Source organism: Salvelinus namaycush, chromosome 35 (assembly GCF_016432855.1).
Source record: "Salvelinus namaycush isolate Seneca chromosome 35, SaNama_1.0, whole genome shotgun sequence".
Lineage (NCBI taxonomy): Eukaryota > Metazoa > Chordata > Actinopteri > Salmoniformes > Salmonidae > Salvelinus > Salvelinus namaycush.
In genome coordinates this window covers 14,563,742-14,580,555 of record NC_052341.1, presented here as the reverse complement: position 1 = coordinate 14,580,555, position 16,814 = coordinate 14,563,742, and positions in this window count along the sequence as shown.

Below are 16,814 nucleotides of genomic sequence, written 5' to 3'. Positions count from 1 at the left end.
TTGGCTCCACCAATCCAACAGAGGTAGGGTTAGTAAAACAGATAAAAGATAGGGGGAAAGATGGAGAAAAACCAAAGAAAAGCCTTAAAAGAAAGAAAGAGATGGATTCAGTCTATAAACAGAGGTAGCCAAGAAGAGAAGACAATTGGTAGGCAGTATGATGGAGTGAGGGATAAAAGGAAGAGAAAGCCAGGAGGTGAATGATGTACATGAGTAAGACTGAAAGGGAAAAAGAGAAATGTAGAGGATAGGAGGGTTATGGCTTGTATAGATAGATGGTTTCACAGCCTCCTTAGTGTGGGTTAATGCTAATGTTATGCGTGGTGGAGAATAGGAGGGAAGTTTATGAAAATGAGGGAGATTGAGGCGTGCAAGGGATTTTATTAGACGGCCGAGACTAATTGTTCCCTAGTGATCTGGGCTGTGCTTTTATCTGTGATAGAGAGATAAAGAGAGGGGGAGTGAGGGAAAGAGATGAGGGCAGGGGGGTGGGGGTGAGAGAGAGCCAGGAAGACAGGAGAGGAGCAGAGCACATAGTGGGGACCAGCCACATAACACATTGAACACTGATGGGTATCACATGTCTCCTCTGTGCTCTCTCGTTAGACAACCAAGAGACTGGTCTGATTTACAGGGACTAATGGTAGGCCTGAAGAGTCAACACAGGTTTTACTGGACCACTGAGGACATGTAGGGAACATGTGGGGCCAAGTAGGCGTATGTAGAGACATGTACTGAAGAGAGGCATTTTTTTATTTTCCATTATTTAACTGGTCAGTTAAGAACAAATTCTTATTTTCAATGACGGCCTAGGAACAATGTGTTCCTGCCTTGTTCAGGAGCAGAACGACAGATTTTGTACCTTGTCAGCTCGGGGATTCAATCTTGAAACCTTTCGGTTACTAGTCCAACGCTCTAACCACTAGGCTACGCTGCCGCCCCGATTTGGGAACCTTCAGCCTGTGAGAACATGTGGTTGTTCAGTATCCAACGGCACTTGTATGGATGTTATGGATGTAATACTGATTCACAATGTACTGTAACTTCTTTCTATGGAGGGAATGAATTAATGGAGTAAGCCACTGTTCAAGAGGTAGGAAAAACAGAGAGATACAATGGGGAAGGGGAAGAATGCCAGGGGCTGTATATTCCATGTCAGTTCCCATGAATACAAACACTCCCATCAACCACACACACACACACACACACACACACACACACACACACACACACACACACACACACACACACACACACACACACACACACACACACACACACCACACACCACACACACACACAGACGCGTGCAAGCCAACCCCCCCAGTCAAGGTTTTACGTCTGCACACACTACAAAGCAATGTAGTGTTTGATGAGGGTGGCTGTATTGTAGCTCATCTGCATACACTAGATCTAATGGGTCCCTAGTAGGTTTGCAAAATTCCTGGATCTTTTAATAAATCCCTGGTTTTCCAGAAATCCTGGTTGGAGGATTCTGGATTTCCTGCTTATTCCCTCCTGACTCCGGGAATCTTCCAACAGGGATTTCGGGAAAACGAGGGAATTTATTGAAAGTTCCAAGGAATTTTGACCCTACATTTACAAAGAGAGGTCGCCTCAAAGCCAGCGGGTGTATGTGTGTTCCTCGCTGTGTGTGTGCGTGTGTGTGTGTGGTGTGTGTTAAATTACTGAGCAGTCAATTAAAGCTACTCTTTCATTAATGAGAACACTGCCAGGTGTAAATTGTTGCCCTAGGGTTAACATCCATAATAGAATAGATTCTCTCATTTCCAAAATAAGACCTAGTAAGTTTTCATTCCTCTCACCTTTCTCTCTCCTTAATATGTGCTTCTTCACAAGTGTTGGAGTGCTAATTAAACTGTCTGAAGTTGGAAAGCAATAGTAGACACACACACACACACACACACACACACACACACACACACACACACACACACACACACACACACACACACACACACACACACACACACACACACACACACACACACACACACACACACACACACACACACACACACATTGCATTGCATTGCATTGCATCGCAATGTAGGTTCCATTCTATGAGATTACATTGGGGCATATTCTAACACAAAGTATAATGGGAGGAGAGTCACACCAGTGAGTAGCTAGTCTACAGTAAGACCCATCCATCCACCTGGGCCTCCTTACTCCTAGTCCGGTTCCCAGCAGGTCTCCAGTGGCTGCCAGTAACAGACAGCTTCTCTCTGTCTCAGCTCATTCCCAAGAGCACAGCACAGGCCCCAGGTCCCAGGTCCCAGTTAGCTAGGCTACATACATATTTCATCTAGCCCCTGGGTACTAAACACACACACAGTGGGCAGAGCACACAGAGCGTGTGTGTGTGGGTGTGTGTGGTGAGGATGTCTGTCATTGGAAGGTCTGCTCTGCTGGTGGTCTGGCTGGGCTGTTAAGCACTCCCACTGGGTGTGAGATCTGTTCTGGAGCATGTGGTTATTTAGCACAATGGCCTGGCCCTGTCTGTGTGCGGGGTGTGCCAATCTGTTCCAGGGCCTGTCATTATTTAGCCCAGTGGCCTGGCCCTGTCTGTGTGCGGGGTGTGCCAATCTGTTCCAGGGCCTGTCATTATTTAGCCCAGTGGCCTGGCCCTGTCTGTGTGCGGGGTGTGCCAATCTGTTCCAGGGCCTGTCATTATTTAGCCCAGTGGCCTGGCCCTGTCTGAGTGCATGCTGGTGACCGCCACTATCTGTCCCACTGAGACACTCATAGCCAGGCCACAGCTCCCTACAGCCAAGCAGGCCCTCCTTCTTCCTAAACACTGCAAACACACAAACACACACATTTACACACTAACACACGGTGATCATCCACTGCCCAGACACACGCAAAGACACACAGACACAAAGAACCACACACACACCACAGTGCACACTCAGATCCACTTTGGCCTGGCTCCAGCTTACAGGCCTATTTGTTCTGTGGCACGGTCAGATCAGCTCTCCATAGCTCTTTATAGAACTACATTTCCCATGAGGCAGTGGGGCTGGCCAATAATCCCTCCTCCCTTCTGTTGGTCCTACAAAGCCCCCTGGTACACATCAGTTCAGCTGTCCATTCACTACAGCTGGCCAGTCCCAGAGCCCCCAAATCCCAGGAGTGAGTAGGATACTGGGTCAGAGTGGGGGTGTGGGGTTTGGGGTTTGGGAGACACCAAGGCTCCCTAGTGACCAGACAAACCAACAACACACAACCAACATACCAAGGCTATTTCTCAATGTGCCTTTACTCTATTCCTTGCTTCCTCTCTCCTCGCCTCCTTCTCAAACAGAGTATGAGATCCAAGGTCCCTCCCCTCAGACCTTCTCATTTGATGCATTTTGAGAGGGAGGCCATGAGAAAGGACACAAGGAATTGAGAAAGAGCCCAATGCCTCAAATGTTTTTTTCCCCTTGCAACCTTCACCATCTCTGATGCTAAGATGCCCAGTCCGTTGTTGTGACCAGGCGCCACCAACCCTCCACCCTCCCGCCTCTCACTGTGGGGATAAGATAGGAAGGCCTTGACACCATAAATCAGAGAGGTAAAACATTAAAAGTCATCTCCCTTCTTTAACGGCCTCGCTGGAGAAGGACGCAGGCTCGTAAATCTGCTGGCTAACCTTTCGGCGTGACAGGGTAAGCTCTCAGCGCACGCTCCCACCTTTATCACTCACCCCAGAGCCATCGCTCCTCTCCCTAATAACGTCAAAACAGAATGACACGGCGCAAGGAATGAGATGAAACACTGCCTCCCACGCAGAGAACAACTTTTAATATGGGTGTGTGTGTGTTTGTGGCGTGTGTGTGTTTGTGGCGTGTGGCGTGTGTGTGTTTGTGGCGTGTGGCGTGTGTGTACGTAAGTGTGTTTGTGTTATGGGAGTGAAAGAAAGACACTGTGTGTAACTCTTTGTGTCAGAGAGCGAGGAACGCAATATTATGTTTGCGTGTGTGTCTGTGAATGTGTATCGCCCTCAGACATGTGTGTGAGCAAGCAGGTTTAATTTCCCTGAAGATCCAGAAATAAAAGCCTCTCTTGCGGATGAGGCGGGCTTCGTGCGTCGCTGCATGCTCTGAGCAAATTATGCCATTATGTTCATGAGAGCAAATCAAATCCTGCATTACTGAGACAATAAAGGCTAAGATGGGTCCCGCGTGTCAGGATCACATGGCTAAAGCCCTGGAACATCTCCACAAACAACCTGCACATCAACCAACTACTCAGAAACACTCTTATCACAGCTGATATGAGGAGTGGGGTCTTGTACGCACAAACTGGAAAAGCTACTGTAACAGACAGAAGGAGGGAGGGAGGAAGGAGAGAGAAGTACGACGACACACACACAGTACATACACAAGCAATCTGACTAAACCAAACCACAGGGATAGGGTGTGTCCACTGGTCGCCTCCGGACTGTTGAAATATTAAAGCAGTAAAGCAATGTTCTTTATCGGTCAATAATGTATGGTTAGGTTACTGGGGAATCTCACTGAGAGAATATAGAGGTGAATGTAGGCCCCATAGCACACACAAACATACACACACACACACTTGAACGCAGGCACACATACAGTACACACACACACGCACACCAAGGGCAATGGTAGTTGTTTGGGTACTGACGTAAACTTCTTACACGGTTGAGGATATTTCCATTGCATGTAGTGTTGTACTCTGACTGGAGACATTAGCATACGCATGATGACATTTCTCTGTAATGGTGATGTCACATCACTGCCTTATCATTATGTGTTGACATGTGCACTGAATGTACCAAACATTAGGAACACCTTGCTAATATTGAGTTGCACTCCCTTTTGCCCTCAGAACAACCTGAATGTTTTTGGGCATGGACTCTACAAGGTGTCAACAGCTTTCCACAGGGATGCTTGGCCCATGTTGACTCCAACGCTTCCCTCAGTTGTGTCAAGTTGGCTGGATGTCCTTAGGGTGGTGGACCATTATTGATACACACAGGAAAGAGTTGAGCTTTGGAACATCTACATTTTTAAAAGTCTAATAAATCCATGTAATATCGCCTACACCTTCACAATAAATCCATGCAATATCGCCTACACTTTCACAATAAATCCATGTAATATCGCCTACACCTTCACAATAAATCCATGCAATATCGCCTACACTTTCACAATAAATCCATGTAATATCGCCTACACCTTCACAATAAATCCATGCAATATCGCCTACACCTTCACAATAAATCCATGTAATATCGCCTACACCTTCACAATAAATCCATGTAATATCGCCTACACCTTCACAATAAATCCATGTAATATCGCCTACACCTTCACAATAAATCCATGCAATATCGCCTACACCTTCACAATAAATCCATGTAATATAGTCTACACCTTCACAATAAATCCATGTAATATCGCCTACACCTTCACAATAAATCCATGTAATATCGCCTACACCTTCACAATAAATCCATGCAATATCGCCTACACCTTCACAATAAATCCATGTAATATCGCCTACACCTTCACAATAAATCCATGTAATATCGCCTACACCTTCACAATAAATACATGTAATATCGCCTACACCTTCACAATAAATACATGTAATATATTTCTCTCCATATCCCCGGATTCCTACCGCAAACTCTGAACATTTTCACAACTAGCTAACCGCAATCCCGGGTGACCACACCTGGCTAGCGTTTCCATCCCGGAGCAAGCACCAATTAGCCTGAAGCTAGCCCGGCCAGGGCTCCTGTGCTACCACCGAAGCCCACTCCTGGGCTACAATATCCGGACCCCTTCTACTGCCGGTACGGGGCACGGAACACCGCCGATCCTCTATGACTGGAATACCGACATAATCTGCCCGAGGACTCCAACAGGCCCCTCAGACGCGAGCTACCTAGAGCTGCCTGGAACCCTACTAATTCCACGACTGGTCTATCGACGTCACCGCACGAAGAGGCAAAAACAGACTTACCCCCATCGCGACGTCCCCCAAAGCATAACTTGCTAGCCCCGGTCTGCTAACTGCTAGCTTGCCTGCCCCGGTTTGCTAACTTCTAGCTTGCCTGCCTGTCTGCTAACTGCTAGCCCCTGCTAACTGCTTGCTTGCTAACCCGGTCTGCTAACTGCTAGCTTCTTTAGCCCCGGCCTACTAACTGTTAGCTTGTTAGCATCGGCCTGCTAACTGTCTGAATCGCTGTGTCCCCAGTCAGCCCAACCACTCACTGGACCCATATGTTCACTTGGCTACGCATGCCTTTCTCTAATATCAATATGCCTCGTCCATTACTGTCCTGGTTAGTGATTACTGTCTTATTTCACTGTAGAGCCTCTAGCCCTGCTCAATATGCCTTAACCAACCATGTTGTTCCACCTCCTACATATGCGATGACATCACCTGTTTTAAATGTCTCTAGAGACTATATCTCTCTCATCATTACTCAATGCCTAGGTTTACCTCCAATGTACTCACATCCTACCTTACCTTTGTCTATACACTATGCCTTGAATCTATGCTATCGAGCCCAGAAACCTGCTCCTTTTAATCTCTGTTCCGAACATGCTAGACGGCCAGTTCGTATAGCATTTAGCCATACCCTTATCCTACTTCTCCTCTGTTCCTCTGGTGATGTAGAGATTAATCCAGGTCCTGCAGTGCCTAGCCCCACTCCCACTCCCCAGGTGCTCTCATTTGTTGACTTCTGTAACCGTAAAAGCCTTGGTTTCATGCATGTTAACATTAGAAGCCTACTCCCTAAGTTTGTTTTACTCACTGCTTTAGCACACTCTGCCAACCCGGATGTCTTAGTCGTGTCTGAATCCTGGTTTATGAAAACCACCAAAAACCCGGAAATCTCCATCGCTAACTATAACATTTTCCGCCAAGATAGAACTGCCAAAGGGGGCGGTGTTGCAATCTACTGCAAAGAAAGCCTGCAGAGTTCTGTATTACTATCCAAGTCTGTACCCAAACAATACGAGCTTCTACCACTGTTGCCGCTTGCTATAGACCTCCCTCTGCCCCCAGCTGTGCCCTCGATACCATATGTGAATTGATTGCCCCCCATCTATCTTCTGAGCTCGTGCTACTAGGTGACCTAAACTGGGACATGCTTAACACCCCGGCCATCCTACAATCTAAGCTTGATGCCCTCAATCTCACACAAATTATCAATGAACCTACCAGGTACAACTCCAAATCCGTAAACACGGGCACCCTCATAGATGTCATCCGAACTAACTCGCCCTCCAAATACACCTCTGCTGTTTTCAATCAAGATCTCAGCGATCACTGCCTCATTGCCTGCATCCATAATGGGTCTGCGACCAAACGACCACCCCTCATCACTGTCAAACGCTCCCTAAAACACTTCTGCGAGCAGGCCTTTCTAATCGACCTGGCCGGGGTATCTTGGAATGACATTGACCTCATCCCGTCAGTAGATGATGCCTGGCTATTGTTTAAAAGTGCCTTCCTCACCATCTTAAATAAGCATGCCCCATTCAAACAATTTAGAACTAGGAATAGATATAGTCCTTGGTTCACTCCAGACCTGTCTGCCCTTGACCAGCACAAAAACATGGCGTTCTGCATTAGCATTGAATAGCCCCCGAGATATGCAACTCTTCAGGGAAGTTAGGAACAAATATACACAGGCAGTTAGGAAAGCTAAGGCTAGCTTTTTCAAACAGAAATGTTCATCCTGTAGTACTAACTCAAAAAAATTCTGTGATACTGTAAAGTCCATGGAGAATAAGAGCACCTCCTCCCAGCTGCCCACTGCTCTGAGGCTAGGAAACACTGTCACCACCGATAAATCCACTATAATTGAGAATTCCAATAAGCATTTCTCTACGGCTGGCCATGCTTTCCACATGGCTACCCCTACCCCAGACCAACTGCCCGGCACCCTCCACAGCAACCCGCCAACGCCCCCACCATTTCTCCTTCACCCAAATCCAGATAGCTGATGTTCTGAAAGAGCTGCAAAATCTGGACCCCTACAAATCAGCCGGGCTAGACAATCTGAACCCCTATTACTAGCCTGTTCAACCTCTCTTTCGTATCGTCTGAGACTCCCAAAGATTGGAAAGCTGCCGCGGTCATCCCCCTCTTCAAAGGGGTGACACTCTAGACCCAAACTGCTACAGATCTATATCTATCCTACCCTGTCTTTCTAAGGTCTTCGAAAGCCAAGTTAACAAACAGATTACCGACCATTTCGAATCCCACCTTACCTTCTCTGCCAAGCAATCTGGTTTCAGAGCTGGTCATGGGTGCACCTCAGCTACGCTCAAGGTCCTAAACGACATCATAACCGCCATCGATAAGAGACATTACGGCGCAGCCGTATTCATCGACCTGGCCAAGGCTTTCGACTCTGTCAATCACCACATTCTTATTGGCATACTCGACAGCCTTGGTTTCTCAAATGATTGCCTCGCCTGGTTTACCAACTACTTCTCTGATAGAGTTCAGTGTGTCAAATCGGAGGGCCTGTTGTCCGGACCTCTGGCAGTCTCTATGGGGGTGCCACAGGGTTCAATCCTCGGGCCGACTCTCTTCTCTGTATACATCAATGATGTTGCTCTTGCTGCTGGTGATTCTCTGATACACCTCTACGCAGACGACACCATTCTGTATACTTCTGGCTACTCTTTGGACACTGTGTTAACTAACCTCCAGACGAGCTTCAATGCCATACAACTCTCCTTCCGTGGCCTCCAACTGCTCTTCAACGCAAGTTAAACTAAATGCACGCTATTCAACCGATCACTGCCCGCACCTGCTCGCCCGTCCAGCATCACTACTCTGGACGGCTCTGACTTAGAATACGTGGACAACTATAAATACCTAGGTGACTGGTTAGACTGTAAACTCTCCTTCCAGACTCACATTAAGCATCTCCAATCCAAAATTAAATCTAGAATCGGCTTCCTATATCGCAACAAAGCATCCTTGACTCATGCTGCCAAACATACCCTCGTAAAACTGACCATCCTACTGATCTTCGACTTCGGTGATGTCATCTATAAAATAGCCTCCAACACTCTACTCAACAAACTGGATGCAGTCTATCACAGTGCCATCCGTTTTGTCACCAAAGCCCCATACAGTACCCACCATTGCAACCTGTACGCTCTCGTTGGTTGGGCCTCGCTTCATACTCGTCGCCAAACCCACTGGCTACAGGTTATCTACAAGTCTCTGCTAGGTAAAGCCCCGCCTTATCTCAGCTCACTGGTCACCATAGCAGCACCCACTCGTAGCACGCAGGTATATTGGCAGCAGGTATATCTCACTGGTCACCCCCAAAGCCAATTCCTCCTTTGGTCGCATTTCTTTCCAGTTCTCTGCTGCCAATGACTGGAACGAACTGCAAAAATCTCTGAAGCTGGAAACACTTATCTCCCTCACTAGCTTTAAGCATCAGCTGTCAGAGCAGCTTACCGATCATTGCACCTGTACATAGCCCATCTGTAAATAGCACTACCTCATCCCCATATTGTTATTTATTTTTTTTGCTCCTTTGCACCCAAGTATCTCTACTTGCACATTCATCTTCTGCACATCTATCACTCCAGTGTTTAACTCCCTCCACCTACCCAAGGACGTCAGAGTACAAACATTTGTTAACCACCTAACTGAGGAACTCAATTTAACCTTGTGCAATACCTTAGATGCAGTTGCACCCTTAAAAACAAAGAACATTTGTCATAAGAAACTAGCTCCCTGGTATACAGAAAATACCCGAGCTCTGAAGCAAGCTTCCAGAAAATTGGAACGGAAATGGCGCTACACCAAACTGGAAGTCTTCCGACTAACTTGGAAAGACAGTGCCGTGCAGTATCGAAGAGCCCTCACTGCTGCTCGATCATCCTATTTTTCCAACTTAACTGAGGAAAATAAGAACAATCCAAAATGTATTTGTGATACTGTCGAAAAGCTAACTAAAAAGCAGCATTCCCCAAGAGAGGATGGCTTTCACTTCAGCAGTGATAAATTCAACTTCTTTGAGGAAAAGATCATGATCATTAGAAAGCAAATTATGGACTCCTCTTTAAATCTGTGTATTCCTCCAAAGCTCAGTTGTTCTGAGTCTGCAACAACTCTGCCAGGACCTAGGATCAAGGGAGAGACTCAAGGTTTTTAGTACTATATCTCTTGACACATTGATGAAAATAATCATGGCCTCTAAACCTTCAAGCTGCATACTGGACCCTATTCCAAAGAAACTACTGAAAGAGCTGCTTCCTGTGCTTGGCCCTCTTATGTTGAACATAATAAACGGCTCTCTATCCACCGGATGTGTACCAAACTCACTAAAAGTGGCAGTAATAAAGCCTCTCTTGAAAAAGCCAAACCTTGACCCAGACAATATTTAAAAAACTATCGGCCTATATCGAATCTCCCATTCCTCTCCCCAAAAAAATTAAAAGCTGTGGCGCAGCAACTCACTGCCTTCCTGAAGACAAACAATGTATACGAAACGCTTCAGTCTGGTTTTAAACCCCATCATAGCACTGAGACTGCACTTGTGAAGGTGGTAAATTACCTTTTAATGTCGTCAGACCTAGGCTCTGCATCTGTGTTCCTAGACTTTAGTGCTGCTTTTGATACCATCGATTACCACATTCTTTTGGAGAGATTGGAAACCCAAATTGGTCTACATGGACAAGTTCTGGCCTGGTTTAGATCTTATCTGTCGGAAAGATATCAGTTTGTCTCTGTGGATGGTTTGTCCTCTGACAAATCAACTGTAAATTTCGGTGTTCCTCAAGGCTCCGTTTTAGGACCACTATTGTTTTCACTATATATTTTACCTCTTGGTGATGTCATTCGAAAACATAATGTTAACTTTCACTGCTATGTGGACAACACACAGCTGTACATTTCGATGGAACATGGTGAAGCCCCAAAATTTCCCTCCCTGGAAGCCTGTGTTTCAGAGATAAGGAAGTGGATGGCGGCAAATGTACTTTTAAACTCGAACAAAACAGAGATGCTAGTTCTATGTCCCAAGAAACAAACAGATCTTCTGTTGAATCTGACAATTAATCTTGATGGTTGTACAGTCGTCTCAAATAAAACTGTGAAGGACCTCGCCGTTACTCTGGACCCCGATGTCTCTTTTGACGAACATATCAAGACTGTTTTAAGGACAGTTTTTTTCCATCTACGTAACATTGCAAAAATCAGAAACTTTCTGTCCAAAAATTATGCTGAAAAATGTATCCATGCTTTTGTCACTTCTACGTTAGTCTACTGCAATGCTCTACTTTCCGACTACCCGGATAAAGCACAAAATAAACTTCAGTTAGTGCTTAACACGGCTGCTAGAATCTTGACTAGAACCAAGAAATTTCATATCATATTACTCCAGTGCTAGCCTCTCTACACTGGCTTCCTGTTAAGGAAAGGGCTGATTTCAAGGTTTTACTGATAACCTACAAAGCATTACATGGGCTTGCTTCTAACTATCTTTCCGATTTGGTCCTGGTGGACCACATACCTACACGTACGCTACGGTCACAAGACGCAGGCCTCTTTACTGTCCCTAGAATTTCTAGCAAACAGTTGGAGGCAGGGCTTTCTTCAATAGAGCTCTATTTTTATGGAATGGTCTGCCTACCATGTGAGAGACGCAGACTCGGTCTCAACCTTTAAGTCTTTATTGAAGACTCATCTCTTCTGTAGGTCCAATGATTGAGTGTAGTCTGGCCCAGGAGTGTGAAGTTGAACGGAAAGGCACTGCAGCAACGAACTGCCCTTGCTGTCTCTGCCTGGACGGTTCCCCTCTCTCCACTGGGATTCTCTGCCTCTAACCCTATTACAGGGTGCTCTTCCATGCCATCCCTAGGAGGGGTACATCACTTGAGTGGGTTGCGTCACTGACATGATCTTCCTGTCCGGGTTGGCGCCCCCCCCTTGGGTTGTGCCGTGGGGGAGATCTTTGTGGGCTATACTCGGCCTTGTCTCAGGATGGTAAGTTGGTGGTTGAAGATATATCTCTAGTGGTGTGGGGGCTGTGCTTTGGCAAAGTGGGTGGGGTTATATCCTGCCTGTTTTGCCCTGTCCGGGGGTATCGTCGGACGGGGCCACAGTGTCTCCCGACCCCTCCTGTCTCAGCCTCCAGTATTTATGCTGCAATAGTTTGTGTCGGGGGGCTAGGGTCAGTCTGTTATATTTGGAGTATTTCTCATGTCTATCCGGTGTCCTGTGTGAATTTAACTATGCTCTCTCTAATTCTCTCTCTCTTTTTCTGTCTTTCTTTCTCTTTCTTTCTTTCTCTCTCTCTCTCGGAGGACCTGAGCCCTAGGACCATGCGTCAGGACTACCTGGCCTGATGACTCCTTGCTGTCCCCAGTCCACCTGGCCGTGCTGCTGCTCTAGTTTCAACTGTTCTGCCTGCGGCTATGGAACCCTGACCAGTTCACCGGACGTGCTACCTGTCCCAGACCTGCTGTTTTCAACTCTCTAGAGACAGCAGGAGCGGTATTTATACTCTGAATGATCGGCTATGAAAAGCCAACTGACATTTACTCCTGAGGTGCTGACCTGTTGCACCCTCTACAACCACTGTGATTATTATTATTTGACCCTGCTGGTCATCTATGAACATTTGAACATCTTGGCTATGTTCTGTTATAATCTCCACCAAACACAGCCAGAAGAGGACTGGCCACCCCTCATAGCCTGGTTCCGCTCTAGGTTTCTTCCTAGGTTCTGACCTTTCTAGGGAGTTTTTCCTAGCCACCATGCTTCTACACCTGCAATGCTTGCTATTTGGGGTTTTAGGCTGAGTTTCTGTACAGCACTTTGTGACATCAGCTGATGTAAGATGGGCTTTATAAATACATTTGATTGAAATTTGATTGAATTGCTAAATTGTAATTATTTTGCCACTATGGCCTATTTATTGCCATACCTCACTAATCTTACTACATTTGCACACACTGTATATAGACTTCTCTATTGTGTTATTGACTGTATGTTTGTTTATCCCATGTGTAACTCTGTGTTGTTTGTGTCGCACTGCTTTGCTCTATCTTGGCCAGGTCGCAGTGTTAAATGAGAATTTGTTCTCAACTGGCCTACCTGGTTAAATAAAGGTGAAATATATTTTTATTTTATTTACAAAATCTAATGTGTTATATTCTCCTACATTAATTTCACATTTCTACAAACTTCAAAGTTAGTATTCCTTTCAAATAGTATCAAGAATATGCATATCCTTGCTTCAAGTCCTGAGCTACAGGCAGTTAGATTTGGGTATGTCATTTTAGGCGGAAATTGAGATGGAGGTTCCGATCCTCAAGAGATTTTAACCTTCCCTACACCCACTCTTGTTGACTTATTGGCTGTTCGAAGGCCAGCTACTACTACAGCCTTAACAGTGTGGTAAAGTACTTAAGTAAAAATACTTTAAAGTACTACTTAAGTAGTTTTTGGGGGATCTGTACTTTACTTGACTATTTACAGTTGAAGTCGGAAGTTTACATACACCTTAGCCAAATACATTTGAACTCTGTTTTTCACAATTCCTGACATTTAATCCCAGTAAAAATTCCCTGTTTTAGGTCAGTTAGGATCACCACTTTATTTTAAGAATGTGAAATGTCAGAATAATAGTAGAGAGAATGATTTATTTCAGTTTTTATTTCTTTCATCACATTCCCAGTGGGTCAGAAGTTTACATACACTCAATTCGTATTTGGTAGCATTGCCTTTAATTGTTTAACTTGGGTCAAACGTTTCAGGTAGCCTTCCACAAGCTTCCCCAATAAGTTGGGGGAATTTTGGCCCATTCCTCCTGACAGAGCTGGTGTAACTGAGTCAGGTTTGTCGGCCTCCTTGCTCGCACACGCTTTTTCAGTTCTGCCCACAAATGTTCTATAGGGTTGAGGTCAGGGCTTTGTGATGGCCACAACAATACCTTGACTTTGTTGTCCTTAAGCCATTTTGCCACAACTTTGGAGGTATGCTTGGGGTCATTGTCCATTTATTAAGACCCATTTGCGACCAAGCTTTAACTTCCTGACTGATGTCTTGAGATGTTGCTTCAATATATCTACATAATTTTCCATCCTCATGATGCCATCTATTTTGTGAAGCGCACCAGTCCCTCCTGCAGCAAAGCACCCCCACAACATGATGCTGCCACCCCCGTGCTTCACGGTTGGGATGGTGTTCTCTCCCCCTTTTTCCTCTAAACATAACGATGGTCATTATTTTTATTTTTGTTTCATCAGACCAGAGGACATTTCTCCAAAAAGTATGATCTTTGTCCCCATGTGCAGTTGCAAACCGTAGTCTGGCTTTTTTGTGGCGGTTTTGGAGCAGTGGCTTCTTCCTTGCTGAGTGGTCTTTCAGGTTATGTCGATATTGGACTCGTTTTACTGTGGATATAGATACTTTTGTACCGGTTTCCTTCAGCATCTTCACAAGGTTGTTTACCCTTGTTCTGGGATTGATTCACACTTTTCGCACCAAAGTACGTTCATCTCTAGGAGACAGAACACGTCTCCTTATTGAGCGGTATGACAGCTGCATGGTCCCATGGTGTTTATACTTGCGTACTCTTGTTTGTACAGATGAACGTGGTACCTTCAGGCATTTGGAAATTGCTCCAAAGCATGAACCAGACTTGTGGAGGTCCACAATTTTGTTCTGAGATCTTTGCTGATTTCTTTTTATTTTCCCATGATGTCAAGCAAAGAGGCACTGAGTTTGAAGGTAGGCCTTGAAATACCTCCACAGGTACACGTCCAATTGACTCAAATGATGACAATTAGCCAATCAGAAGCTTCTAAAGCCATGACATCATTTTCTGGAATTTTCCAAGCTGTTTAAAGGCACAGTCAACTTAGTGTATATAAACTTCTGACCCACTGGAATTGTGATACAGTGAATTATAGGTGAAATAATCTGTCTGTAAACAATTGTTGGAAAAATTACTTGTGTCATGCAGGAAGTAGATGTCCTAACTGATTTGCCAAAACTATAGTTTGTTAACCTGTTGAGGACAGAGGGCGCTGTTTTCACTTTGGGGGAAAATCGTGCCCAATTTAAACGGCCTCGTACTCAATTCTTGCTCGTACAATATGCATATTATTATTACTATTGGATAGAAAACACTCTCTAGTTTCTAAAACCGTTTGAATTATATCTGTGAGTAAAACAGAACTCATTTTGCAGCAAACTTCCTGACAGGAAGTGGAAAATCTGAAATCGATGCTCTGTTCTAGGGCCTGCCTATAAATATCCTTGATATTTATTAGTATACATGCACTTCATACGTCTTCCACTAGATGTCGACAGGCAGTGAGAGAAGAAATGGAGTGTATAACTTGATCTGGGGTCGAATAAAAGCTCTTGGCATGACGTGTCACCAGTTTCCTGTTTTCTGGAGCGCGCGCGAAGGGACCTGGTATTGCCTTCTGAAAGGCTGTCGTTATAGACGACTAATATCTCCGGCTTTGATTTTATTTGATAAATGTGACAATATCATCGTAAAGTATGTTTTTTCAATATAGTTTTATTAGATTATTGAAATTTATTCGGGACGTTAGGCGTGTTGCGTTGTGTGCCTTTGTTCAGGAAGGAGAGCTTCGCGCTACTTTGCTAGCTTTCCATGCTAATTGACTGGAGAAGAGGACATTCTAAAACCAAACAACGATTGTTCTGGACAAAGGACCCCTTGTACAACATTCTGATGGAAGATCATCAAAAGTAGGACCCATTTTATGATGCTATTTCATATATCTGTCGAACATGTTGTACTAGTAGTTTGCGCCCAGATTTTGGGCACGCTCTCGCTATAACTAAGCTGGATGTCGTAATGAAGTTATTTTTAGAATTCTAACACGGCGATTGCATTAAGAACTAGTGTATCTATCATTTCCTATACAACATGTATTTTCTAGTAACGTTTATGAATAGTTATTTGGTCAGAATAGTTGAGTGTCATAAAAATATCCGCACATTCTGGGAAAAAGATGCTACGTTAGCACAATGTATAACCACTGATTTCAGCTCTAAATATGCACATTTTCGAACAAAACATAAGTGTATGTATAACCTGATGTTATAGGACTGTCATCTGATGAAGGTTTATGAAGGTTAGTGAAAATTAATATCTTTTGCTGGTTTATTCCCTATCGCTAACGTGCCTATTGCTATCGCTAACGTGCCTTGATGAATGAATGCGGTAGTGTGGTAGGCTATTGTAGTAAGCTAATATAATGCTATATTGTGTTTTCGCTGTAAAACACTTAAAAAATCGGAAATATTGGCTGGATTCACAAGATGTTTGTCTTTAATTTGCTGTACACCATCGATTTTTCAGAAATGTTTTATGATGAGTATTTAGGTATTTGACGTTGGTGTCTGTAATTACTCTGGCTGCTTCAGTGCTATTTCTGACGGTAGCTGTGATGGTAGCTGCAATGTAACTGATTTATACCTCAAATATGCACATTTTTCGAACAAAACATAGATTTATTGTATAACATGTTATAAGACTGTCATCTGATGAAGTTGTTTCTTGGTTAGTTTGGTTGGTTCTTGGTTAGTTAGGTTGGCTTTGTGCATGCTACCTGTGCTGTGAAAAATGTCTGTCCTTTTTTGTATTTGGTGGTGAGCTAACATAAATATATGTGGTGTTTTCGCTGTAAAACATTTTAAAAATCGGACATGTTGACTGGATTCACAAGATGTGTATCTTTCATTTGCTGTATTGGACTTGTTAATGTGTGAAAGTTAAATATTTCTCAAAA